This window comes from Rattus norvegicus (assembly GCF_036323735.1).
Source record: "Rattus norvegicus strain BN/NHsdMcwi chromosome Y unlocalized genomic scaffold, GRCr8 chrY_unlocalized_15, whole genome shotgun sequence".
Taxonomy (NCBI): Eukaryota; Metazoa; Chordata; class Mammalia; order Rodentia; family Muridae; genus Rattus; species Rattus norvegicus.
Window position 1 is genome coordinate 325,164 of NW_026947373.1, and position 27,447 is coordinate 352,610.

General features: G+C 37.7%; 2 long non-coding RNA genes across 2 annotated transcripts in view; one reads left to right on the forward strand and one right to left on the reverse strand.

The window, feature by feature from the left end:
* Window positions 1–27,447, forward strand: part of LOC120099659 (uncharacterized) — a 99,610-nt gene that overhangs the window by 18,289 nt on the left and 53,874 nt on the right. The window contains exon 4 of the long non-coding RNA XR_010062084.1: window positions 17,539–17,685. This is a non-coding gene — a long non-coding RNA (uncharacterized LOC120099659). The remainder of the gene's footprint in view (window positions 1–17,538; window positions 17,686–27,447) is intronic.
* LOC134484598 (uncharacterized) lies at window positions 23,233–26,088 on the reverse strand. The gene is made up of 3 exons (XR_010062086.1): window positions 25,935–26,088; window positions 25,359–25,452; window positions 23,233–24,283 (listed from the first exon to the last, which is right to left on the reverse strand). It is a non-coding gene; the product is annotated as an uncharacterized LOC134484598 (long non-coding RNA).

Genomic DNA, 27,447 nt, shown 5'->3' on the forward strand with positions numbered 1-27,447 from the left:
AGCTCCCGGAAGTGGCGGCACAGGTCTTCCTGGTTGCTGCCGCTGCAGAGAGCCCCTGGGCAGCACCCCACGAGCGAACCTGAGCCTCAGGACCACAGGTAAGACCAAATTTTCTGAAGCAATAAAGCTGCCTGGTGAACTCAAGACACAGGCCCACAGGAACAGCTGAAGACCTGTAGAGAGGAAAAACTACACGCCCGAAAGCAGAACACACTGTCCCCATAACTGACTGAAAGAGAGGAAAACGGGTCTACAGCACTCCTGACACACAGGCTTATAGGACAGTCTAGCCACTGTCAGAAATAGCAGAACAAAGTAACACTAGAGATAATCTGATGGCGAGAGGCAAGCGCAGAAACCCAAGCAACAGAAACCAAGACTACATGCCATCATCGGAGCCCAATTCTCCCACGAAAACAAACATGGGATATCCAAACACACCAGAAAAGCAAGATCTAGTTTCAAAATCATATTTGATCATGATGCTGGAGGACTTCAAGAAAGACATGAACACACTTAGGGAAACACAGGAAAACATTAATAAACAAGTAGAAGCCTACAGAGAGGAATCTCAAAAATCCCTGAAAGAATTCCCGGAAAACACAATCAAACAGTTGAAGGAATTAAAAATGGAAATAGAAGCAATCAAGAAAGAACACATGGAAACAACCCTGGATATAGAAAACCAAAAGAAGAGACAAGGAGCTGTAGATACAAGCTTCACCAACAGAATACAAGAGATGGAAGAGAGAATCTCAGGAGCAGAAGATTCCATAGAAATCATTGACTCAACTGTCACAGATAATGTAAAGTGGAAAAAGCTACTGGTCCAAAACATACAGGAAATCCAGGACTCAATGAGAAGATCAAACCTAAGGATAATAGTTATAGAAGAGAGTGAAGACTCCCAGCTCAAAGGAACAGTAAATATCTTCAACAAAATCATAGAAGTAAATTTCCCTAACATAAAAAAAGAGATACCCATAGACATACAAGAAGCCTACAGAACTCCAAATAGATTGGACCAGAAAAGAAAAACCTCCCGTCCCATAATTGGCAAAACACCAAACGCACAAAATAAAGAAAGGATATTAAAAGCAGTAAGGGAAAAAGGTCAAGTAACATATAAAGGGAGACCTATCAGAATCACACTAGACTACTCGCCAGAAACTATGAAGGCCAGAAGATCCTGGACTGATGTCATACAGACCCTAAGAGAACACAAATGCCATCCCAGGTTACTGTATCCAGCAAAACTCTCAATTAACATTGATGGAGAAACCAAGATATTCCATGACAAAACCAAATTTACACAATATCTTTCTACAAATCCAGCACTACAAAGGATAATAAATGGTAAAGCCCAACATAAGAAGGCAAGCTATACCCTAGAAGAAGCAAGAAACTAATCGTCTTGGCAACAAAACAAAGAGAATGAAAGCACACAAACATAACCTCACATCCAAATATGAATATAAAGGGAAATAATAATCACTATTGCTTAATATCTCTCAATATCAATGGCCTCAACTCCCCAATAAAAAGACATAGATTAACAAACTGGATACGCAACGAGGACCCTGCATTCTGCTGCCTACAGGAAACACACCTCAGAGACAAAGACAGACACTACCTCAGAGTGAAAGGCTGGAAAACAAATTTCCAAGGAAATGGTCAGAAGAAGCAAGCTGGAGTAGCCATTCTAATATCAAATAAAATCAATTTCCAACTAAAAGTCATCAAAAAAGATAAGGAAGGACACTTCATATTCATCAAAGGAAAAATCCACCAAGATGAACTCTCAATCCTAAATATCTATGAACCAAATACAAGGGCACCTACATACGTAAAAGAAACCTTACTAAAGCTCAAAACACACATTGCACCTCACACAATAATAGTGGGAGATTTCAACACCCCACTCTCATCAATGGACAGATCATGGAAACAGAAATTAAACAGTGATGTCGACAGACTAAGAGAAGTCATGAGCCAAATGGACTTAACGGATATTTATAGAACATTCTATCCTAAAGCAAAAGGATATACCTTCTTCTCAGCTCCTCATGGTACTTTCTTCAAAATTGACCATATAATTGGTCAAAAAACGGGCCTCAACAGGTATAGAAAGATAGAAATAATCCCATGCGTGCTATCGGACCACCACGGCCTAAAACTGGTCATCAATAGCAATAAGGGAAGAATGCCCACATATACGTGGAAATTGAATAATGCTCTACTCAATGATAACCTGGTCAAGGAAGAAATAAAGAAAGAAATTAAAAACTTTTTAGAATTTAATGAAATAGAAGATACAACATACTCAAACTTATGGGACACAATGAAAGATGTGCTAAGAGGAAAACTCATAGCGCTGAGTGCCTGCAGAAAGAAACAGGAAAGAGTATATGTCAGCAGCTTGACAGCACACCTAAAAGCTCTAGAACAAAAAGAAGCAAATACACCCAGGAGGAGTAGAAGGCAGGAAATAATCGAACTCAGAGCTGAAATCAACCAAGTAGAAACAAAAAGGACCATAGAAAGAATCAACAGAACCAAAAGTTGGTTCTTTGAGAAAATCAACAAGATAGATAAACCCTTAGCCAGACTAACGAGAGGACACAGAGAGTGCGTCCAAATTAACAACATCAGAAATGAAAAGGGAGACATAACTACAGATTCAGAGGAAATTCAAAAAATCATCAGATCTTACTATAAAAACCTATATTCAACAAAATTTGAAAATCTTCAGGAAATGGACAATTTCCTAGACAGATACCAGGTATCGAAGTTAAATCAGGAACAGATAAACCAGTTAAGCAACCCCATAACTCCTAAGGAAATAGAAGCAGTCATTAAAGGTCTCCCAACCAAAAAGAGCCCAGGTCCAGAAGGGTTTAGTGCAGAATTCTATCAAACCTTCATAGAAGACCTCATACCAATATTATCCAAAGTATTCCACAAAATTGAAACAGATGGAGCCCTACCGAATTCCTTCTACGAAGCCACAATTACTCTTATACCTAAACCACACAAAGACACAACAAAGAAAGAGAACTTCAGACCAATTTCCCTTATGAATATCGACACAAAAATACTCAATAAAATTCTGGCAAACCGAATTCAAGAGCACATCAAAACAATCATCCACCATGATCAAGTAGGCTTCATCCCAGGCATGCAGGGATGGTTTAATATACGGAAAACCATCAACGTGATCCATTATATAAACAAACTGAAAGAACAGAACCACATGATCATTTCATTAGATGCTGAGAAAGCATTTGACAAAATTCAACACCCCTTCATGATAAAAGTCCTGGAAAGAATAGGAATTCATGGCCCATACCTAAACATAGTAAAAGCCATATACAGCAAACCAGTTGCTAACATTAAACTAAATGGAGAGAAACTTGAAGCAATCCCACTAAAATCAGGGACTAGACAAGGCTGCCCACTCTCTCCCTACTTATTCAATATAGTTCTTGAAGTTCTAGCCAGAGCAATCAGACAACAAAAGGAGATCAAAGGGATACAGATCGGAAAAGAAGAGGTCAAAATATCACTATTTGCAGATGACATGATAGTATATTTAAGTGATCCCAAAAGTTCCACCAGAGAACTACTAAAGCTGATAAACAACTTCAGCAAAGTGGCTGGGTATAAAATTAACTCAAATAAATCAGTTGCCTTCCTCTATACAAAAGAGAAACAAGCCGAGAAAGAAATTAGGGAAACGACACCCTTCATAATAGACCCAAATAATATAAAGTACCTCGGTGTGACTTTAACCAAGCAAGTAAAAGATTTGTACAATAAGAACTTCAAAATACTGAGGAAAGAAATTCAAGAAGACCTCAGAAGATGGAAAGATCTCCCATGCTCATGGATTGGCAGGATTAATATAGTAAAAATGGCCATTTTACCAAAAGCAATCTACAGATTCAATGCAATCCCCATCAAAATACCAATCCAATTCTTCAAAGAGTTAGACAGAACAATTTGAAAATTCATCGGGTTAACAAAAAACCCAGGATAGCTAAAGCTATCCTCAACAATAAAAGGACTTCAGGGGGAATCACTATCCCTGAACTCAAGCAGTATTACAGAGCAATAGTGATAAAAACTGCATGGTATTGGTACAGAGACAGACAGATAGACCAATGGAATAGAATTGAAGACCCAGAAATGAACCCACACACCTATGGTCACTTGATTTTTGACAAAGGAGCCAAAACCATCCAATGGAAAAAAGATAGCATTTTCAGCAAATGGTGCTTGTTCAACTGGAGGGCAACATGTAGAAGAATCCAGATCGATCCATGCTTATCACCCTGTACAAAGCTTAAGTCCAAGTGGATCAAGAACCTCCACATCAAACCAGACACACTCAAACTAATAGAAGAAAAACTAGGGAAGCATCTGGAACACATGGGCACTGGAAAAAATTTCCTGAACAAAACACCAATGGCTTATGCTCTAAGATCAAGAATCGACAAATGGGATCTCATAAAACTGCAAAGCTTCTGTAAGGCAAAGGACACTGTGGTTAGGACAAAACGGCAACCAACAGATTGGGAAAAGATCTTTACCAATCCTACAACAGATAGAGGCCTTATATCCAAAATATACAAAGAACTCAAGAAGTTAGACCGCAGGGAAACAAATAACCCTATTAAAAAATGGGGTTCAGAGCTAAACAAAGAATTCACAGCTGAGGAATGCCGAATGGCTGAGAAACACCTAAAGAAATGTTCAACATCTTTAGTCATAAGGGAAATGCAAATCAAAACAACTCTGAGATTTCACCTCACACCAGTGCGATTGGCTAAGATCAAAAACTCAGGTGACAGCAGATGCTGGCGAGGATGTGGAGAAAGAGGAACACTCCTCCATTGTTGGTGGGATTGCAGACTGGTACAACCATTCTGGAAATCAGTCTGGAGGTTCCTCAGAAAATTGGACATTGAACTGCCTGAGGATCCAGCTATACCTCTCTTGGGCATATACCCAAAAGATGCCTCAACATATAAAAGAGACACATGCTCCACTATGTTCATCACAGCCTTATTTATAATAGCCAGAAAATGGAAAGAACCCAGATGCCCTTCAACAGAGGAATGGATACAGAAAATGTGGTACATCTACACAATGGAATATTACTCAGCTATCAAAAACAACGAGTTTATGAAATTCGTAGGCAAATGGTTGGAACTGGAAAATATCATCCTGAGTGAGCTAACCCAATCACAGAAAGACATATATGGTATGCACTCATTGATAAGTGGCTATTAACCCAAATGCTTGAATTACCCTCGATCCCTAGAACAAACGGAACTCAAGACGGATGATCAAAATGTGAATGCTTCACTCCTTCTTTAAATGAGGAAAAAGAATACCCTTGGCAGGGAAGGGAGAGGCAAAGATTAAAACAGAGACTGAAGGAACACCCATTCAGAGCTTGCCCCACATTTGGCCCATACATATACAGCCACCCTATTAGACAAGATGGATGAAGCAAAGAAGTGCAGACCGACAGGAGCCGGATGTAGATCGCTCCTGAGAGACACAGCCAGAATACAGCAAATACAGAGGCGAATGCTAGCAGGAAACCACTGAACTGAGAATAGGTCCCCTATTGAAGGAATCAGAGAAAGAACTGGAAGAGCTTGAAGGGGCTCGAGATCCCAAAAGTACAACAATGCCAAGCAACCAGAGCTTCCAGGGACTAAACCACTACCTAAAGACTATACATGGACTGACCCTGGACTCTGACCCCACAGGTAGCAATGAATATCCTAGTAAGAGCACCAGTGGAAGGGGAAGCCCTGGGTCCTGCTAAGTCTGAACCCCCAGTGAACTAGTCTATGGGTGGAGGGCGGCAATTGGGGGAGGGTTGGGAGGGGAACACCCTTAAGGAAAGGGAGGGGGGAGGGGGATGTTTGCCCGGAAACCGGGAAAGGGAATAACACTCGAAATGTATATAAGAAATACTCAAGTTAATAAAAAAAAAGAAAGATTAATCATGATAATATTTATTTGACCTCTTTTGTTACATTAAAAAAGAAACGTATTTGAAATAAGTTATTTGCTGTCATTGATTTTTGGAGACAAAAGAATTCAGCTAGCAGCCAATCTCTGTTCAAAGATTCATATTTCATTCATGATCACATTTGAAACAACTCCAAGTGTTTTCTTGGAAATTTGGATTGAAAAATGTGGGAATTATTTTAATTAGGTTCTCATTTCCTTAAGATTTCTTTGCTTTGGAAAGAACGGTATTTGGGAAATATAGGAGAAGAAAGATGTAACACTATTGATTCTAGCAAATTGTAAGGAGAGAGTATTTCATTAGATTGTATGGCATTTGTAGCTTATTTTTTTCAGAGCTGAAGACTGAAACCAGGTCTTGTGCTTGCTAAGCAAGCAGTCTACCACTGAGCTAAATCCCCAACTCCAACTTCTGACGTTTTGTAATTCACATAATATCCTAGTGGAATTAGAACCTTCCTTTTCACATACATAATAGGGATTGTTGGCAGGTGAGTGTGGGGGAATTACATGTCATGTTTCCTCAGACTTCTTAGGTTGAGGTAGGATTAGCTATTACATTTTTGAAGGAGACCCTATGTAGAGCTCACTCTATCCATGTTATTGGTGCCCAGTTCTTGTCTGGGTATCTTTGTGCACTCTGAAGGCTGATGCTCTCAGAGAGTTTTTCTCGGCTCCAGTCTGGACCTCTGCAAAAGTAGCTGCTTTATTAATCTGAGTAAGCACACATAGTCCTGAAGTGCTGCTTCTCTGGGGTTCAGCCAGTTGCTCCTCTTTTGCTGCCCTGAATAATAGACTTCTCATCCACATTTTAATCTGCTCATACTATAATAAAAATGGTAATTTTGGCTTTTAATTTTCTAGGTAAATCTTTGTTCTATTAACGTTAAAAGATATATGTGGTATTAGCAAAAAAAAAAAAAAAACTCATTTGGATAAATGTTCTCATTTTTGCCTTACTATTGAAAGTAGCTCAAAACATTATCTCTTTTGGAAGTTATTACACTCTTTTGTAATGCCCTCACATGGGAAGGAACTGATTTACAATCTGTCTCAAAAAATTGGCTAAATACCTGTGGATACCAGGAAACTAAAATATAAATATACTCGGATTTTCCTAATTAGTAATTGCCATTTTTCTGCTGTTATTATGCTGATTTTTAAAAAAAAAGTATAGTTGTTTTTTACATATAAATCATGTATACATAAATTATGTCTCTATATAATATTAACTATAGCTTTGAAAAAATTTAAACCTTTATCTTCTTCTTCACTGAAGACTTGTAAAAAGTAACAACTGTGTTGACACCTAAATTTTGCTTTGATTCTTTTCTCTTGTCACATTGATTTTCTTAACTGTTCTTATAATAAAAACAGCATTTCAACTGGATAGTGGTGGCACATACCTTTAATTCCCACACTTGGGAGGCAGAGGCACACTGATCTTTGTGAGTTCTAGGCGTGGTCAGGATAATCAAGGCTATACAGAGAAACCCTGTCTCAAAAAATAAAAACAAAAAGAAAAACAAAAAAAAACAAAAAACAAAATAAACTAAACAAAACAACCACAAAAAAAACAGCAATTTAAATATAAGTTATATAGCTTTGTAATACTCCTACAAAATAGTTTAAAGATTGTAAAGTATCTATAATATTTTATTGTTCAGAAGTTGTAAGATTTTTGAGTCTTGAAGGAAGCAAAGTGATTGTTATTTGAGTTTAACTTATACAACAATGTCTGATTAGAGAGAAAGTTGAGACTTGGTAGAATTCTAAATTTTCATTTTAATCTGTACATATGACTTCATATTGATGCTATCAGTGAAAACCAATGAATTTATTACATTGACATATTTTAGCTGGAAAAGAAAAGGCAGAAGAAATGAGCAGACAAATAGACAATAAGGCCTCATTTCTACTATATCATATTTTGGGAGCAGACAAGACTATATACGAGTCTCTTCAAAGTCTTTTATAGTTCACCATAGTAAGAATACTCATCAGCTGTTGTTGCCACATATAAATGCACCCAAAATTTTGTAAATTAAATAATTGTAAAATGTTCTTGCTGGAAACCCTTTGGGTCAGCTGGAAATTCACTGGAGTAGGTTGAACTCATCCAGTAGAACTGCTTCTGCCCTGTTTTATTTGTGCTTAGCTCTTACCTTTCAATTGGGAGTGGGGTTGTTTCATGGGTGTTAATTCTAGAGCCCCACCCCATGAAGCAAGCCTTGGGAAGGGAATCTCCTCGTGTGGCACTGAGGAAAGCAAGTCCTAAGGCACAAATACTTTTAAGGCATCTTTTCTTGCTGTCTAAGAAATCCCACAGCAGGACCAAAGGAAGCCTGCCCTGCCTAATGCAAAAGCAATCACCAAACCCAGCATCAGTGAGGCAAAGAACACTCTTGCCTTGGGAATGGAGAGCTGAAAGGAACGATATTTCAGCTGCAGCCAGACCTCTACATGGAAAACATTCCAAATTGACTCCTTAATTGGCAAGGTCTTAACCATAATTTTGCAGAATAAACACATTAGCAGTGTTTCCATTCACTAGTAGCAGAATAATGGAAGTTAAGATAATATCTGCTAGGTGATGATGTCACTGCCAGTAAAGTTACAGGGTGGTGATTATTTATTCTCAGGCAGTTATTATTTTGAAAAATATGTATTCTATGCAGGTGTGGTAGTTCATGCCTTTAGTCCCAGCACTTAAGTGGCAGAGGCAGACACATCTCTGAGATGGAGGCCAGCAAGGTCTACAGAGCGAGTTTGACACAGAGAAACCCTGTCTCGAAAAACCAAAATATATATATATTTCGATCTAGTAAATCCCTTTCCATAACTAGAATAGGAAGAGAACTTGGGGAAAGCTAAGACATGATTATGGCATTCTACAGTAAGAAAATGAAAGCATGTAACAAGTTTACAGTAGATTTAGCAGCTGCAGGACATGAAACATCACATGGTAGCCTGACAAAGGATAATTCCATCACCTGGAGGAGTAGGCCAACCAGCCCTACTTGGGAAATTTAAGGGTAAGAGAGGCCCTATCTCAGGGGGTAAATGAAGATGGATGTCCCTGATCAAAGACCAATAACATTGTCCTCTGGCCCACAGAAGACAGACTGTGCCCATGGCTAGACATTACTGGAAGTATTTACATGTACTAATAGCAGCCCTGGATACGAAAAGCAGAGCTAGGCAGGTCTAAAGGTGGCGTTTTATTGAGAAACATTGCAATTGTGGAAAAGTGATTATTATTCTTCTGTGTTTGCAACTCGACTTACAATAGTAACAAAGAAATGAGGGCTTATAGCCAAGCAGTTAAGGAAAGGAAATTCCTAAAAGGAAACATTGGATTATAGACCCTGTCTAAGCCAACCTGGCAGATTCTTGCTGAAGACAGGTGTAAGTGCTCCGATGAATGTTGGGTTTGCACAGTCTAGACTTACTTAGAAAGATGCTTGTTAGGACTAGGTGACATAGACCCCATGTACAAATTACAAGAGCTAGGACTGTGGCCTGGAGAGGTTAAAGAAACTTAGCTAAGCAAATCAAGGAGAAAGTCTTTGAGAGAGACAAACACTTGACTTTCATTTTATAGGGAAGGGAATTAAAGCAGTGGTTAAGATATTTGCCCAAGCCCCCCAGTTAGGAAGTAGAGGAACCAAGGGAATGAATATGCATAAAAGATTGAACTTCAAAATCCACACTACCAAATGGATAACAGTGCTAGAATTCACTTCAAGGACTTGTGATCATTTCTGTTGTACTAATATTCTTTGTAAGCTTGCCAAATGCCCTAAGTACTACCCAATGTCACAGTGTTAAAATCTAGGTAAACAATAGAGAACCAATCAGATAGGGTGTTGTGGTTTCATTCTATGTTACAGAGCTGTGTTTGAGAAAGCACAGAAGTACAGTGAGCAAGAATAATGCAGGTGTGTTTATCAGAAGATATACCCATTTCCTGCTTCCTTGTCCTAATCACCACATCCACTGAGTGCCAAGCCAGGAACTTGCCAGTCACACTAACAGCCACAGCATTGGTTCAGGCAGTGTGGAGTCAGCTCCAATATGAAAGTAAGTCCTCCCTCTGCAAGGGAATACATTATCTCTGAATAAGGGGAAAATAGAGACATTAATGCTATTTCAAGTTGGAAATGATTTAGCTAGTATGTTTAATTTGCCTAGCATTATGATCTTTGTACATTTTTATTTCATTTCTAACGTATATGTAATGGGGGCTCTGTGCTTGCCGTTATCTGCATGTGATATGAGAAGACAACTTTGTGCAGTCTGTCTTCACCTCCATTTTAAGTGGGGAGGGAGATACATACATACATGTGTGTGTGAGTTTGTGTGAGATATATATATATATATATATATATATATATATATATATATATATATATATATATATATATATTCCTGGATTTGCAGACATTTGTAAGCTGCCATGTGAGTCCTAGGAAATAAACCCGTATCCTCTGGAGGAACAGCCATTGCTCTTAACATCGAGCCATCAGTCTAGCCCCAATAAAATACATTTTAAAGGTAGTATTGGAAAAAATTAGGAAGTTGGCTATTGTGCTAATAAATAAGACATGTCATCTATATACCTCTTAGAATCCAGTGGACAAAAAATGTCCACACATTTCACATACACATGTTGGGGATTTACAACAAAGTCTTGAGCATGCTAAGCATATCCTTATACTCAGCTATGCTGTGGAGTCTTCAGTGATACTCTGAATAGTATGCAGTATATGGTTTTCAATGAAACGTTGAAAGAAAATTTGTTTTGTACAGTAAAATAGTGCTTCTGTTCTATTTAGTGGAAAAGAAAAGAAAAATTTTATCATCACCTAGTATTTTACTGACACATAGCATTTGCATTTGAGTCAGGCAGGCTTCTCAGTGCTTAGTACATATTTTTAATGGCTTTGAAGGATATCCTAGAGCATATATTCTTTAAAGGCAAATTTTTTACCTGTTTACACAAGGGGAATCAACACTTACCAAATAAAGTGAAATATTATCACCTACTCAACATATTTAATCTCTGGTACAGAAAGACTAAAGCAAAGTAAAGTGATACAAAGTGTAGAAACTGCTGGGTGGTTCTTCTTGTCCCTGACACTTACACACACACTATTCTGTTTCCTATATCAAGAACTTCACAGCTGGGTGTGGGTGCATAGCTCAGTAATCCCAGCACTTGAGAGCCTGAGTCAGGAGGATTTTGAGTTTGAGGACAGCCAAATCTACACACCAAGACCCTGTCTCAAACACCTCCCCACCCAAGTCTTCCTCCTCAAACAAACACAACTCAAAAGATTCTAATTGTTTTTTTTTCTAATCTCCCACCTAATTTTGCATTGCCTACAGTAAGGTTTAATTACCTTCCTCTTTCAATTTAACCAAGTCCTCTGCCAGAAAGAATTTTAAAGAAGCATTTGAGTGAAAAGTCCTCATGTGTCAAGAGCTGAAACATGGTCTTGGGATAATAGACAGAGTGGGCCTGGCTTACTTTGCTCCCTTATGAACTGTGCTACCCTGAAAGAGGCACTCATCTATATTATAGGTTTATAAATGTGAAATACCCGTCTTTTGCTACCTGTAAGATTTACCTTCTGTGTAAGACTCCTGTTTCTGAGTTGGGTTGGTTGAGCTCCGTGGTGTGACACAAGCATGTAGAAAACACAAGTGAAATACCAGAGAATGTCTCTCTCTTCCTTTAATATTTTTATGAATGTGAACATTGAGCTTGGATGTATGTCTGCACCATGTGTGAGCCTGATGTCCTTAGAGGTCAGAAGAGGATAAGGAACCTTCTGGAACTGGAGTTCTAGGTAGCTGTGAACAACCATATTGATTCTGGGAATTAAACCTGGTTCCTCTAGAAGAACAACCAGCCATCTAAACACTGACCCAATCCCAGAAAGGAGCTTTGTCTTGTTTTTAGCACACTTCTGGCGAACTTCAGTAGATCAGAGGTTGCTTCAGTTCTCATCTGTCACTCTGCAGAGCAATTTGTAAGCACAGGTGCCACTCTGCTAGATGATAAATTTGGAATTTAGTCATTTCCTTTGGAATTTCTTGTTTTTTAAGGAATTATCATTGTATATTTTTAATCCACCCTTTGTTGAATTTCCTCTTAGTTTTTTTAATTTGTTGAGTTCTTTACATATTAGGTAGAATTCATCTGGTAGTTTTTAAAATCTGGAAGTTTTTATAAATAAATATTACCCGAGACATGCTGTGGAGACCCATGCCTTCAATCCCAGCGCTAGGGAAGCAAAAGCAGGTGTATCCCTGAGTTTCAAATCATTCTGGTCTACAGAGAATTCCAGGTTGGCCAGGGCTACAGAAAGAAGCTTCTGCTGCAGCTTTTCTCCTAACGTGGCCTTTAACAGGCAAAGTTTAATTTATCAATATTTCCTTGTATGAATGACTCTTTACCAAGGCCTTGTTCTTAAGATTTCTTTTCTTTTCTTTTCATTTCTTTCTTTTTTTTTCTTTTTTTTTCTTTTTTTTTTCTATCTCGGTCTTAACATTTTTATTGGTGTCCTATTTTCTTGTTTTACAGGTAAGTCCATAATCTATTTTGATTGAATTCCCATGTAAGTTCTGAAATAGTCAAAGTTTCTGTTAGATCTCTGACTGTCAGTTTTGAGTAACACTACTGTTATTGCAAAGAGCTGTCTCTTCTCTATTGAATGTCCGCTTTAAAAATCAATTAGGCATTTTGGGGGCAGTGGGGCCCATTCCCAGATTCTCCCTTTGTGTTTCTTTTTTGCCAATACTGGAAAATGTGTATTAAATCTCAATTTGGTAAGAAGATTCCCCATGCCTTACTATTCGTTTCCAGGTTGTTTTGCCTCTTTTAATTCTTTGCATTCTTTTCCTAGTTTTAGAATTATATTATATTTAGAATTATATATATATATATATATATATATATATATATATATATATATATATATATATGTTTTTCCCTTTTATTATTATTTTTTTAACTTAATACACTTTACATCCTGCCCACTGCCACCTCCTCATCACCCCTCCCACATTCCTTCTCTGAATTCCCCCATCCCTTTTCCTCTGACAATTAGGGTTCCTCCTGGATTTCCCCCTACCCTTACACGTCAAGTGTCTAAAAGGCTAGGCATATCCACTGCCCCTGAAACCAGACATGGGAGCCCTGTTAGAAAATATCCCTCATGCAGGCTACAGCTTTTGGGAACACCCACCCCAAGTTATTCAGGACTGATATGAAATCCAGGCTGCATTTGTGCAGGGAGGCCAAGGTCTAACCTGTGTATGTTCTTTCATTGGTGGTTCAGTCTGTGGGAGCTTCAAAGTTCCAAGTTAATTTCTTCTGTTGGTCTTTTTATGGTGTGCCAGTCCCCTCTTGGTCACCAAATCCTTCCTTCTAATTCTTACATAAGAGTCCTCAAGTTCTGCCTGCTGTTTGTCTGTGGGTACCTACATATGTCTGAGTCAGCTGCTCGTTGGAGCCTCTCTGGCGACAGCCATGCTAGATTCCTGTCTGTAAGCATAACAGAGCATCATGAATGGTGTTAGGGATTAGTGTTTGCCCATGGGATGCATCTCTAGTTGGGCCAGTTATTGGTTGGCCATTCTATAAGTCTTTGATCCATCCCCTGTCCCTGCATTTCTTGAAGACAGGAAAGATTTTGGGTCAAGTTTCTTGGATGGGATGGTGTCTCTGTTGTTCCACTGAGGTTCCTGCCTTGGCTACAGGAGGTGGCCTCTTTGGGTACCATATCCCCAATGCTGTGAGTAACAGCTAAGGATGCTTCCATTGATCTTGGGGACCTCCCTTATCCCAGGTCTTTCTCATCTTAGAGTTGCCCATGCCTACCCCTGTCAATTGCAGTTTTCCACTCATTCTCCTGTCCTTTTGGCCATCCCTCCTTCTCCTCCCCACACCTGTTCCTGAATTCCCCCCCATTTCCCTTCTTATCCCCTCTTCCACCCAGTTCCCTCCCTCCATCTGACTCTAATGACATTTTTATTCCCCCTCTATGTGAGTTCCAAGCATTCTCCATTGTGCCTTCCTTCTTGTTTAACTTCTTTGGGTTTGTGGAATGTACCATGAGTATCCTGTATTTTATGGCTAATATCATTTATTAGTGAATACATACCTGGCATGTCGTTTTGGGATTGGGATACATCAATTAGGATGATACTCTCCGCCCATTTGCCAGCAAAATTCATGATGTCTTTTTTTTTCAATAATTGAATAGTATTCCATTCTGTAGATGTACCACATCTTCTGTATCCATGCCTCAGCTGAGGGTCATCTAGGTTCTTTTAGCTTCTGACTATCATGAATAAAATTGAGCAAGTGTTTGTGGGATGGTGGAGAATCTTTTGTTTATATGCTCAGGAGTGGTATAGCTATGTCTTGAGTTAGAACTATTCCCATTTTTCTGAGAAACCTCCAAATGGCACTACCAACAGCAATGGAGGAATGTTCCCATTATCCACATCCCCACCAGCTGTGTTTTTATTGATGTGAAGGTCAAGTCCAGATCTCACACAGGCAGAGCATTGCTCTACCACAGTACTGCTCCCTTAGCCTCTATGTATGGTTTAACATAATTTCCCGGAATTATTGTAGACATATTTTAATGGTACTCCATACTCCAAGAATTCCTTTTCACTTTAAATGTCAAAGGGGATCAGGGAAGCATTCTGTGAGGTACAAAAGTGGGTAAATAGAATTGCTATTTCCCTTTTCCTCTTTTATTCTTAGTACTCGTTAGCCCCATTCTATTTCCAATTACGTAAGTGTACAAGTCTCCTGTAAACATAAGTTTGGGAAGAGACAGAGTCTGGATTCCAACTCAAATCTAAACCATTTATTTTTTTTTACCTCCTGTCTCTAGGATTGTATTATCTTTAACTGTGAATGAAACTGAGAATGGCTGCTTTTCATACTTCAAGATGAAAATTGTCATAACCTAAGGAGTACCATGTGCAATCATATCTGCACATAAACTTACTGATGACCAGTGACAGAGCACCCATACTTCTGACAGATGAGAAAGTTGTGTCCTGTAACTAATGGGCATTGAGAATATGGTCAGTCCAAATGGATTTCATGCACTTAGACGACCACAAATCATAGCTTTTGCACTGGGGAGAACCAGCTGCTGGAAGTCATGATCTCATGACCGCTGGAGCTGTGCCCACTATTGCTGCCTGTCATTATGAGAATGTCAAGCAGCATATAACTAGTCAGAATACAGGCTATAATTTCCTCTGAGGTCATACAGATTTACATTATTATATGTTGCAGATTTTCTGTCTATTCATTTCTCAGAGAACAGTAGTAATCTCAAAAATCAGTAGTTTGATCTGGGGGACTATAGGACAAAATCCAATTTTTTTTTAGGTGAAAACCTTATGCATAATTCAGCTTACTCCAAAGCTTGGACTTTGAAAACAATGTCTGCCCCATTTTACTTTTCATCTAAATTTGGGTTGAAAAGTGTTTATTATCAGAGTGGGTGACTTTTAAGAGACTAGAGACCCTTCACATGCAGACCCTTTAAGCACCCCTCAAAAAGAGATGGATTGCTATTTGGTGCTCTGGTTTCCTACCTTTCACTTCTCTCCCTTCTTATTTTACTTTCATTCCTATCATGGCTATGGCTCCGCAGCTCTTATGAAATTTATATTTATTTTAAACTCAATAGATGTCAGTTCTATAAATTAGTTCCATATATTATGCTTCAAATTTGGCATATGTGTAACAGAGAGACTCCTCTGGTAGAATAGCAATGATTTGATTTACTGTGATTCTTACCATTACTGAAGTGGACTAGCAGGGTAACCCAAGGAAGAATAAGGTGTAATTGCTTGACTAAAGTGGTGGTCGCATCCTTCCAGGACATCCTCTCAATACCAAAGAAGGAGGAGAACTTAAAGGAGGAATATTCTTTATTAGGGAAATAGGGAAGATAAAAAAATGAGACCAAAATGTAGCATGGGTGCATCATTGGAATCTGAGGTAAAATATTACCTACTCTGGAATAGTCTGTGAAGATATTTAAAAGCCAGTACATCTACATTTGTTTCTCCTACAAGTTTCATAGAATAAATGGGCTTAGAAAGAGGAAGCTGCTAACACCATCTTAACAATTGTATTATAAAGACAAGGCAAAATTATAGAAATACAGGAAGATTAGTATACTGTGTTTTGTTTCAGTATTAATTTACTTTCTTCTGACAACAATTTATATTTATTTCTTCAGTAACTAATAAAGAGCATCCGCTTTCAGTAATAAGACTTGATACTACTTATGCTCACTAGACTAACACCAGCGTGTGACTTACTGAATATATGCCTGTTATTCTGTGCAAGTCCTCACTTACTAGTAAGCTGGTTAATTTATTATTATTATTATTATTATTATTATTATTATTATTATTATTATTATATTTCCATTATGAGAAATGAAATAAAATGTGTGGATTACATGACTTAACATACACATTTCATTTTAAAGGTTTATAATTTATCATCAAATATCTTGTCTTTTAATCTCTATATTCATCTTATTTTTTAAATATTGAAGACTGGATTTCATTCATTCCTGAAATTGCTTTATTTTTGCAAACCTTGGTAGATAAATTGTGAGCGGGTTTTAATGACCCATCAAGCTGGTAATACCTACTACTTAGCTGACCTCTGAAAAAATTCAAACATACCTAGATAACAAATTATGTGTTAGACACATAGAATTCAAATTCAGTGTTCTAATATAAATATTTAGACCAATATGCTTCTGATGAAAATTCTTATGACTTTTCAGGACTTTATTTCTGTGAAGAAACAATATCATCACAGCAATTCTCATAAAGGAAAACATTTAATTGGGGCTGGCTTACAGTTTCAGAAGTTTAATCCATTTTCATGGTGTGAAGCATGACAGAGTACAGTCAGACTGACACTGAGAAGGAGCTGAGAGTTCTAAACCTTGATACACTAGGAACATAAGGAAACTGTATATTACACTGGGCCTGGAATGAACATATTAGACCTAAAAGCCTGTCTCTTCCACCAAGGACACACCTCTTAATAGTGCCACTCTCTTTGGACCCAGGTTTCAGTCTGTTGGGCCAAACCTATTCAAATAACCACAGTGATTATAATTTAAACCTGAAGATTGTTTCCTATACAAACAGAGACTTTCTGTTCTGTTCTTTCTTTTCTTCCTCCTCTCCCTCCTTTTTCCTTCTTCCTCATCTTCCTCTATTTTCTTCTTTTTTTGATAGATCCAATTAGGATCACATGCCTTTACCTCCTACTAACTGTCTAAAAAAACACTAAGTAAGTGATATGCTGGTGTATATTTATTTAATAAACCAGCTCTGGTGTGGGAGTATAGATTGAGAACACTGGATTGTAGTGTTTCTTGATTTCTTTGATATAAATTTTTCCATCAGACCCAGTTTTTGCCACTGACTGTTGCATGTGGAGTTGAAAGAAGATGTGCAGTGGAGCAGCAATACACAGTGTCATGCAGATAGAATGTATGCAACCTGGGAAGGGTAGAGAACAACACAGTTTATACCAGGAAGAAGTGATAAATTGTGAGTGTCTATTATTTTAACATATACCTAGGTGTAAGTTTATATGCCTTACCATTTAATAATGATTGTGTCAGCAAACAGTTATGTATCTTATGAGATAAGACATACTGAATCCAGTTGTTCTAGACCTGCAAGGTATCAGTTCTTTCTGACTGTGCAATTCTGGTGTCAGTAAATGTGTGAGCATTTATTTGACTAAAATAATGATCCTAAGGTCCAAGAAGGCATTCAGAAATCAAGGCCTATGTCTCTTCCAATGTTATTTCAAATGGTTACAAACTATCTTGTGTGTTGTCTTATGTCTTATAAACCCTATATAAACAACATTTTTTTTTCTTTTTTTCGGAGCTGGAGACCGAACCCAGGGCCTTGCACTTCCTAGTCAAGTGTTCTACCGCTGAGCTAAATTCCCAATCCCAACAACAATTTTTTAAACATAACACACTTTTATACCTTAAACCTTTTCAAAAATGTCTTCAACCTTGAATGACATCACTTTATCCTCCTAGCATTCGCACTATTGTATATTTCTTTTTCTAGAAATATCACAAATGCTGCGGGCGTCCATTTCCTTCTGTGGGAAACTCCCATTCTCCTTGATGTTTTTGCAGCTCTTTGTAGTTCATTTGAACTCAGCTTCACTTATGTAGCAAACGTCTGTTACTCAGCAAATTATCAGTTACCCTGGTATCATTCCATACTCAACTCATTAATAACTTTAAAATGATCTGTAAATACTTGTTTAATAGGACAAATTGTGGAGAATGCATGAGACAGTATGAGAAACTGACCAAAATTTAAAACTTTTTGAGGTTAGATGATGTGATCATTATTTTTCCTGGTAACGCAAAACCAGTTTATTGGATATCTAGCCATATCTTGTAACTGGAGAACATCATGGGGACTCAAGAAGTTACCAGAGGAGGATTTCAGAGAACAAATGGCACTCAAAACCAAAAAGTTCAAATTGTATAACTATGTTTACAAATTATTTTTATTCTGATTTGATGTGCTTTATTGTGTTCTCGGAATAAAGCCAAAAGTTTCCAGCATAAAGACAGATTAGCCTTTGTATGGGTGATGCCTCAGTTGGGGGAAGCGGGGAGGGAATGTCATGTATCTCTGTAGATTGAGGGAAGCTCGGCTCCATAAACATAAAAGGCAAGTAAGTGCCTCATCACAGCCTCTGTTGTGTTCTCAGCTCTTTCTCTGGAGTCCTCTGTGCTCCTGAAGGCTAAGCATTGATGATCCAGTGTGTGAAGGAGGCTCTAAAGTAAAAAAACACCCCAGGTGCTCTTGGAGAGAAAGTGGTGCAGGATCTTCCTGTGGTTCTGCATAGTTTTTTTCTCCCAATCTTTTACCCTAAGCTGTCACCTAGTATTAGAAGTTTAAATTTCATGTTTAGACATCCAAAGAGTACACTGAAATGTTGCAGACCCCTAGTAAACATTTGTATAATTTTGTTTATGGTTAGTTCAATGATTGTAATGGCTTATCAAAGAAGTCATATTTCTTATTAACCATTGTTTCACAATGATTCTTTTAAGGATGTTTATTTTAACAGTTTGATTTCTTTCTGGTGTTATGAAGAATCTACCTTTACTAAGGAACTATAATTCAATCTAGTAATTTTTTCTTTCCTTTTGCTTTTCTCTCCTCTTTCTCCACAATGATGTCACTCTGACACCATGGTGTTCTCTTACATGCGGTCTTCTTTTGTATCATCAGTTCCTGCTATGCCCTCATCTGGGATCTCAAGATGGACTGGGGTCTCTTTGATAAGAATGCAGGAGAAAACACCTTCCTCTGGGAATAAATTGTATACCCTCAAAAAGCATGTATGGAATATTCACACTTATCTTAGATATATCTGCAGTTAGGTCATACAGCAGTACTGACACAGGTCTAGTTAACTAATATGATTACAAAACAATTATCCCAGATGCCAATCTAGCCCCAAAACACCTTATCTTGTTTTTCTGCTGTGTAGTAAATGCAGTGGGACATTTGTTAGAAGTGAGTACCAACCCAATCAGAGTGGGAGAAAAAATATATATGTTATATGTTGTATATAATATATTTTATATATAATATAATATTTTATGATTTTACTGGTATATTAGAGTTACAGGACTATGAGATGCTGAATTTTAAATTAAAAGAAAAGATCCTTACACAGATGATTTAGTAAAGGTAAATGTGGTGATAAGATCTTGAAAACATTAAGCCAAGAACTGGGAATCTAGCTGTCTGTATCCAATCCCAGCTGTACAACAACTAGGCCATTCAGACAGAGAAGTCCACAGAAGATTATTAAAGTAAGGATGTTAGACTACATTAGCTCTTTATATTTTTATTGGCCTAAAGTTCTCTTTGGATAGCATAGATATATAGTTAATAATTTTTAAGATTTTTATATTTATTTCATGTATATGACTACATTGTAGCTGTCTTCAGACACAGCAGAAGAGGGCATCAGATCCCCTTACAGATGGTTGTGAGCCACCATGTGGTTGCTGGGATTTGAACTCAGGACCTCTTGAAGAGCAGTCAGTGTTTTTAACTGCTGAACCATCTCTCTAAGACTGAGTTAATGTTTTGACCTATATCAAAATGTCACCATTATGTCAGATTTGTGTTTTGAAAAATATATGACTGTGGGGTGCTGGGTAGAGAAAGTTGCCTGTGAGGACTGGAGCAGCATGCGTGAGCCGTATGCTGTATGCATAGGGGCCTCGGGTGAACCCTTGCAGGGAAGCAGTGATCCTGACATGAGAATTTAAGAAACATCACTGTTCATTGAATATACTTTTTACAATTCTAAACTAAAGGGAAACAAAGGGCAGGGCCAGGTGACAGCAGGCATGCACAATCAGGCACAGGATGGAGATTTCAGTCCCTAGTACCGTTAGAAAGAAAGAAAGAAAGCAGTGTCAGGTAAAGCTGCTTCATATTCACCACATGTGTGCTTCTTATTACTTTTGTGCTGTTTGGTAAAAAATGGGACACATTTGTTTCCTGTGCTGACTGTGTAAGATCAGTGTCTCTATATCAATGTAGTTTGTTTTCTGTCATAGACTTCTCATTTATAGACTTCCATACAGTGAGATTGGCGAATAGATTCTGTCAGTCAGTTTCTTTATTATTACATATTTAATGCGATAGAAAATAAAGTTATACTTTCTTGAAATATAATTGCAAATTTTTAAGAAAAACGTGAAGAAGCCAGTGTGCAGTCCAGTTTACCTTCATTCTGAAATCCTGTTATAGTCCTCATTCAAATTCTGCCTGCCTCCTCTCAATGGGGAACCTAGGTTCAGTGTGTGTGTAATGAAACTGGGAAGGGGACCACGAAAGGGATAAAATAAGCTGTTAAGCCAGGAGGGCATGCGAGTGAACACCACATGTGACATGAAAATAGAAGTGGAGCCACTGTGTGGCAAGAAGAGGGGTTAGGGCTGGGGGGCAGGAATGAATCTGAAAAATTCAGAATGGAGATTGTGGAGATGCCATACCAAAAACTTTTGCTGATTTTTGCTGGCATAATTTTTTTATTTGAAAGCTAATTATCAGCTCATTGATAATGTTTAATACTGAATAATCAAAACATTTACAGTTATGGAGTCAAATGGGATGGATAATTACAAATGTTTGTCTCTAGGGAGTGGAAAAAGAAAGCAGTACAAGGGGACTGATTGTAGGTTCTTAACTTTCTAGTGGTGATGAATACACTTGGTTAAATTTAAAATAGGGTTGGAGGAATGGCTCAGGAACTCAGGAAACCTGTTGATCTTTGAGAGGAACTTGCTCAGTTCCTAGTACCCCATGACAGCTCACAGCCATCTCCAATTCCAATGGCAGGAACTCATTCTCTTCTCCTAGCTTCTGAAGGGACAAGGTACACACAAGGTACACATATATACATGACAGCAAACACTCACACACATAAAAGAAGAATACTTTTCAACAGTAAATTAAATAAATACTATAGCTTAGTACCTAGGAGTTCTATTTACCAAAATGACAAAGCCGTGAAATACACTTTAAAGTGCTAATTTTGCTTAGAAATAAGTAAATTATATGTTCCGGGATCTGTTGGCAGTTGAATTCTTAAGAATCTTGGATAAACTGCATTAGCAGAATACTATGATCAGTGATGCTTCTCGAATCCAAACCTCGATTTATTTTTCAACATCAAAATAAAAGGCAACAGTTATGTGTGGGATGAAGAAATTACAGTCTGCACATTGTGTCTGACACTAATATCTGGGAGAGAGAAGTGTTTCTAGTTGAGACTTCATCGTCTCAATCTTTCAATTAGTATTACTCTGACTACCATTCATTGACAGTGACTCTTTATATTTCTGGGTCAATACATGTGATTAGTAGGCAGTTTTCTTTTTTAATAACTTCTTTCATTTTCTCTCATTTTAACAATTTTTTTGCTTCTTTAATTGTATATTTTTATATTTTCATTAAAAATGTTATGTACTTTTCTAGTTTCCTGTCCATAAGATCCCTAAGCAGTCCCAATCCAATTCTTCTATAACCAACTTAACTGCCCCTTGTCATTTCCATAAACTGGGAGTTAATCCTAGGAATGAAACCAAAGGGCTTCTCCTTCCTTTGGTGCCCAACATGGCCATCCTCTCCTACATAAACAGTTGGAGCACTAGGTCTGTCCATATACATTCTTTGAATATTGGTTTAACCTGAAACTTCTGTTTTGTTGGCATTGTTGTTCTCATGGTGTTGAACCCCCTTCAGTTCTTGTAATCCTTTCTCAAAATCTAACAACAAAAGGTCCATTCTCAGTTGACTGGTTTGCCACTGGCTTTCACTTCTGTATTGGACGTTCTCTACCTGTGTCTCTCAGGAAGCAACTATATCCTGTTCCTGGCCGCATGCACTTCAAAGCTTCAACCCTCTTATCTAGTTTTGGTGGCTGGTATATATATATATATATATATATATATATATATATATATATATATATATATATATATATATATATGGTAGATAATATATATACATATGATAATATAATAGATTATATATATACACACACACATACACATATATATTTTGGTGGCTCCTATAAATGAGATTAGGTATAATTTTGACATTGATTCTTTGGAACAAACAAGCTCAATTATTTAGAATCCACAAATGACAATGCCAAATAGACTCCCTCCTGTTCTTATGAAACTAGTAATGTTGAGGTGTCCCTGGACCTGAAGCCATTACTCTCCATGCCCATCCAAATGAATCTCATGTATTGTCTGAAGTAAAACCATGATAAAATATCCAAAACTCTCAAGTCTGGCACTGGGAAAACAGCATGGTAGTTATTAGAGAACTGACATATAATGGGACTACAGAACCACATTCTATGGCACATGTTGTCCTTTGCTTTACTGATGTCTCATAATTTATGATAAAATAAGGATTTGGGAGCTTATCATTTGATGTAGGTACAGAGTATCTACACTGTTATATTCATTCTATAGCTGTGCCACCTTTGTTGACAAAATCATTGCAAAAAAATTGAAAAGGAAAACTGAATTTATGAGTACATATTAAGGAATATTATAAAGTCCCCTATCAATGAATGTACAATAAGAAAATGTAATAAAATATACATTCAATTAAAGGTCTATAGGGAAAATACTGGCCCTTGGGAAACAGAGAAATACCAGGAAATTGAATTGTACGGCACAGGAATGGACCTGGGAATAAAATAATTATTCAGAACAATCTCTTCCACTCCATGTTCCTAGATCCTTTGTACCCATACCAAGGCCCTTTCTTTCTCTATTCAGAGCATGTAACCAATAATGAACAAAGAGAATTCTATAGTTTTAGAGAGATGTAGTATTTAAAGGTTTCTCCTGTGTCACAGTAGACTCTCTTGTAAAGGTCACCCTCGAATGTGGTCAATGTAAATATAGCAGTTCAGCAGGTAGGCCATTGCAATTCTCAGTGTTATCATCATTAGGCCCTCCCTGAAAAATCTCTTGTATCCTGCAGAGACCTAGCTTCTTTTGTGATGTCACAAGTGTTGTCCTGACTGCAACTGCCTTTCAGATATTCCTTCAGTGCCCCTAGGGTTTACTAATTGGCTCCTAATTCAGAGTAAACAGCCATTTGGGAGGGAGAACAAAGAGGAAGATGATATCAGAGATGGGGAAAAGGAAGCTGCCCTTCTGTCTTTGTAAAAAAACGGAAGAAATACATGGTCTATGGGAAAGCTTGGTGAGTCCTGCGTTGGGATTGAGTGAATTCTCTGAAGAGATAGCCTTGATCTGAGCCTTCCACATACGGGTATCAGGAGTTGTGAGCCTCTCAGAAGCATCTGGATTTCCATGCTTGTTATGGTTCCTGGACATCAGAGAGTTTATATCATTAATTTCTTACAAAATCCATGAGTTAGGAAGGGCATAGTTGTTTACCTGAGAGCACATGACTCTTATTCTTTATCACACAGAAGAAAAAGTTTCTAAGGAAGAAGGGAAAGACAGGTATTGTGTCTTCAGCTCAGAGTAAACTCCTCCATGATTTGCATTCATTTAGTGCAGTTTTTGTCTGGCCCTGTTATCTGGGATAGAGAAGTGATCGTATTAGACACTTCATTGTCCCCATCTTTTCACTAGTATATCTCTGACTACCATTCCTTGTCAATGATTTTTTAGATTTCTGAGTCAATAGGTGTTATTAGTTGGTTGTGCTCTTTTCTTTAATTTCTTTCATTTTTTTATTTTTACCATATTTTATTCCTTATTATTAATTGGATATTTTTATATTTATATTCAAATGTTATTTCCTTTCCCAATTTCCTTCCCATAAGACCATTAGCCATGTTTTTGTTCTTGTTCTATTATGCCCCTTACTCCTCATTTACGATCCATTGACCTGTGAGTCTAACCCAGGGAGAACAAAAGGGTTGTCCTTCCATTGATGCTTAAGAAGGACATACTCTGCCACATATGCAGTTCCAGCCATAGTTCTGTCCATGTACCTATTTTGAATATTCGTTTAGTACCAGAAAGCACTGATTCATTTGCATTGATGTTCATATGTGGTTAAAGCCCCTTCATCTCTTGTAATACTTTTTCAAAATCTACCAACAAGAAGTCCATTTTAAGTTCACTGGTTTGCCACTAGCACTCACTTCTGAATTTTTTCTAAGGAAAGATCTATATCTGGTTCCTGGCAGAATGCACTTCTTAGGTTCATCAATATTATCTAGTTTTGGTGGCATATATATATATATATATATATATATATATATATATATATATATATATATATATATATATATATATTCACACATGGATGGCTCCTGCAGTGAGGAAGTAAGGTGGAATTTTAACATGGATTCTGTTCAACTAGGTCAAGAATGTAGAATCCATGTTGGGGATTTGGCTCAGGGGAAGAGTGCTTGCCTAGTAAGCGCAAAAACCTGGGTTCGGTCCCCAGCTCTGCAAAAAAGAAATAAAAAGGTAGAATTCACAAATAAAAATGCAAAAGAGACTCCCTCCTGTTCTTATGAATCTACTGAAGTTGAGGGTTCCCTGGACATCAGTCATTCCTCTCCCGGCCCATCCCCCTGAATCTTTTGTTTGGACTGAAGAATGAATCATGGAAAAGCATCCAAAACCCTGAAATCTTACCTGGGACACTGGAAGGTTGATACTGTAGTACTGATATCAAAAAGGTCAAGAGAACAAATTCGATACTCCATGTGGTCATTTGCTTTACTGATGTCTGAAATTTGTTGAAAAAAAATTAAGAATTTAGGAGTTTACTATTCGAAGTAGGTACACAATATTTACCCTGTCATACTCACTGTGTACCTAGTCCCCTTTTTTGGCAAAATCATTGAAATAATTGAATTGGAATACAATTTTTGCGTACACATTCAGGAATATATATAATGTCCCCTCTCAAGAAATGTAGAAAAAAATTATTACAATATTTCATCAATTGAAGGTCTGTAGGGAAAATACTTGCCTTTGAAAAACAGAGAAAACCTAGGAAATTGAAGAGTATGTCACAGGAATGGACCAGTGAATAAAATTATTATCTGGAAGAATCTGTTCCACTCCATTTTCCTAGATCCGTTGTACCCATAACAAACCCCTATCTTTCTCTATTCAGAGCATGTAACCACTAATGAAACAATAGAAGTACTTAGCATTGGAGAGATGGAGTATGTAAAGGTTTCCACTGTGTCACAGGAAACACACCTGGAAAAGGCATGGTCAAATCTGTTCAATGTAAGGAAAGCTGTTTAGCAGGTAGGCCATGGCATCTCTCAGTGACATCATCATTAGGAACTGCCTGAAATGTCTCTTGTATCCTGGAGAGCCCTAGCTATTTCTGTGATGTCACAAGTGTTGTCCTGACTGCAACTGCCTTTCAGATATTCCCTCAGTACCACTAAGGTTTACTAATTGGCCTCTAATTCAGAGTAAACACCCATTTGGGAGTGAGAAGAAAGAGGGTAAAAAGAACAGTGATGGGGAGAAAGAAGTTGGCCCTCTGTATTTGTATAAAAAAGGAAGAAATACTTGGAACATTGGAAAGCTCAGTGAGCCCTGATTAGGGGTTGAGTGGGTTACCTGAAGAGATAGCCTTTATCTGAGACTTCAACATATGGGAATCAGGAACTGAGGACCTCCCAGAAGCATCTGGACATCCCTGCTTGTTATGGTTCCTTGAAATCAGAGAGTTTATATAATTAATTTCCTTATTCCAAAAGCCAGTTGTTGGAAAGGACCCAGTTGTTTCCTGAGAGCTCATGGCTTTTGTAATTTTTCCCAGAAGAGAATGATCCTAAGGAAGAAGGGAAAGAAAAGTATTCTTTCCTCAACTCAGAGTAAACTCCTCCTTGCTTTGGATCCCTATAGTGCAGTTTGGGTATGACACTGATATCTGGGAGAGAGAAGTGTTTCTAGTTGAGTCTTCATTATCTCAGTCTTTCCACTAGTATTATTCTGACTACCATTCCCTGTCAGTTACCCTTTAGATTTCTGAGTCAATAGGTGTGATTAGCTGGCAGTTAACTTTTCCTTTTTCTCTCATTTTTTTATTTTTTATCAATTTTTATTGCTTTTTCTAATTGGATATTTTTATATTTACATTTCAAATATTATTTCCCAGATTCATATCCATGAGATCCCTAAACAGTCCCACTAACCTTCTATAACCCCCTTACTGCACCTTGACATTCCCTTGAACTTGGAGGCAAACTAGGGAGGAGAAAGGGCTTCTCCTTCCATTGTGACCCAACAAAGCCATCCTCTGCTACCTATGCAGCTGGAGCCATAGGTCTGTCCATACACAGTCTTTGAATATTGGTTTAGTACCAGAAAGCTCTGCTTAGTTGAATTGTTGTTCTTATGGGGTTTAAAGTCCATTCAGCTCTTGTAATCATTGCTACAAACATGATATATATATATATATATATATATATATATATATATATATATATATACTTTTGGTGGTTCCTACCACTATGAATTTTGATGGAATATTTACTTGGATTCTGTGTAACTAGGTCAAGAATATAGGATCCACAAATGACAATGTCAAATATACTCCCTCCTGTTCTTATAACCTATTGAAGTTGAGTTTGAGGAGTTCCACTCCTGGAAAGGGCACCCTCAACTCTGGTCAATGTAAGTAAAGCTGTTCAGCAGGTAGGCTGTGGCACTTCTCAGTGACATCATCATTAGGCCCTCCATGAAATATCTCTTG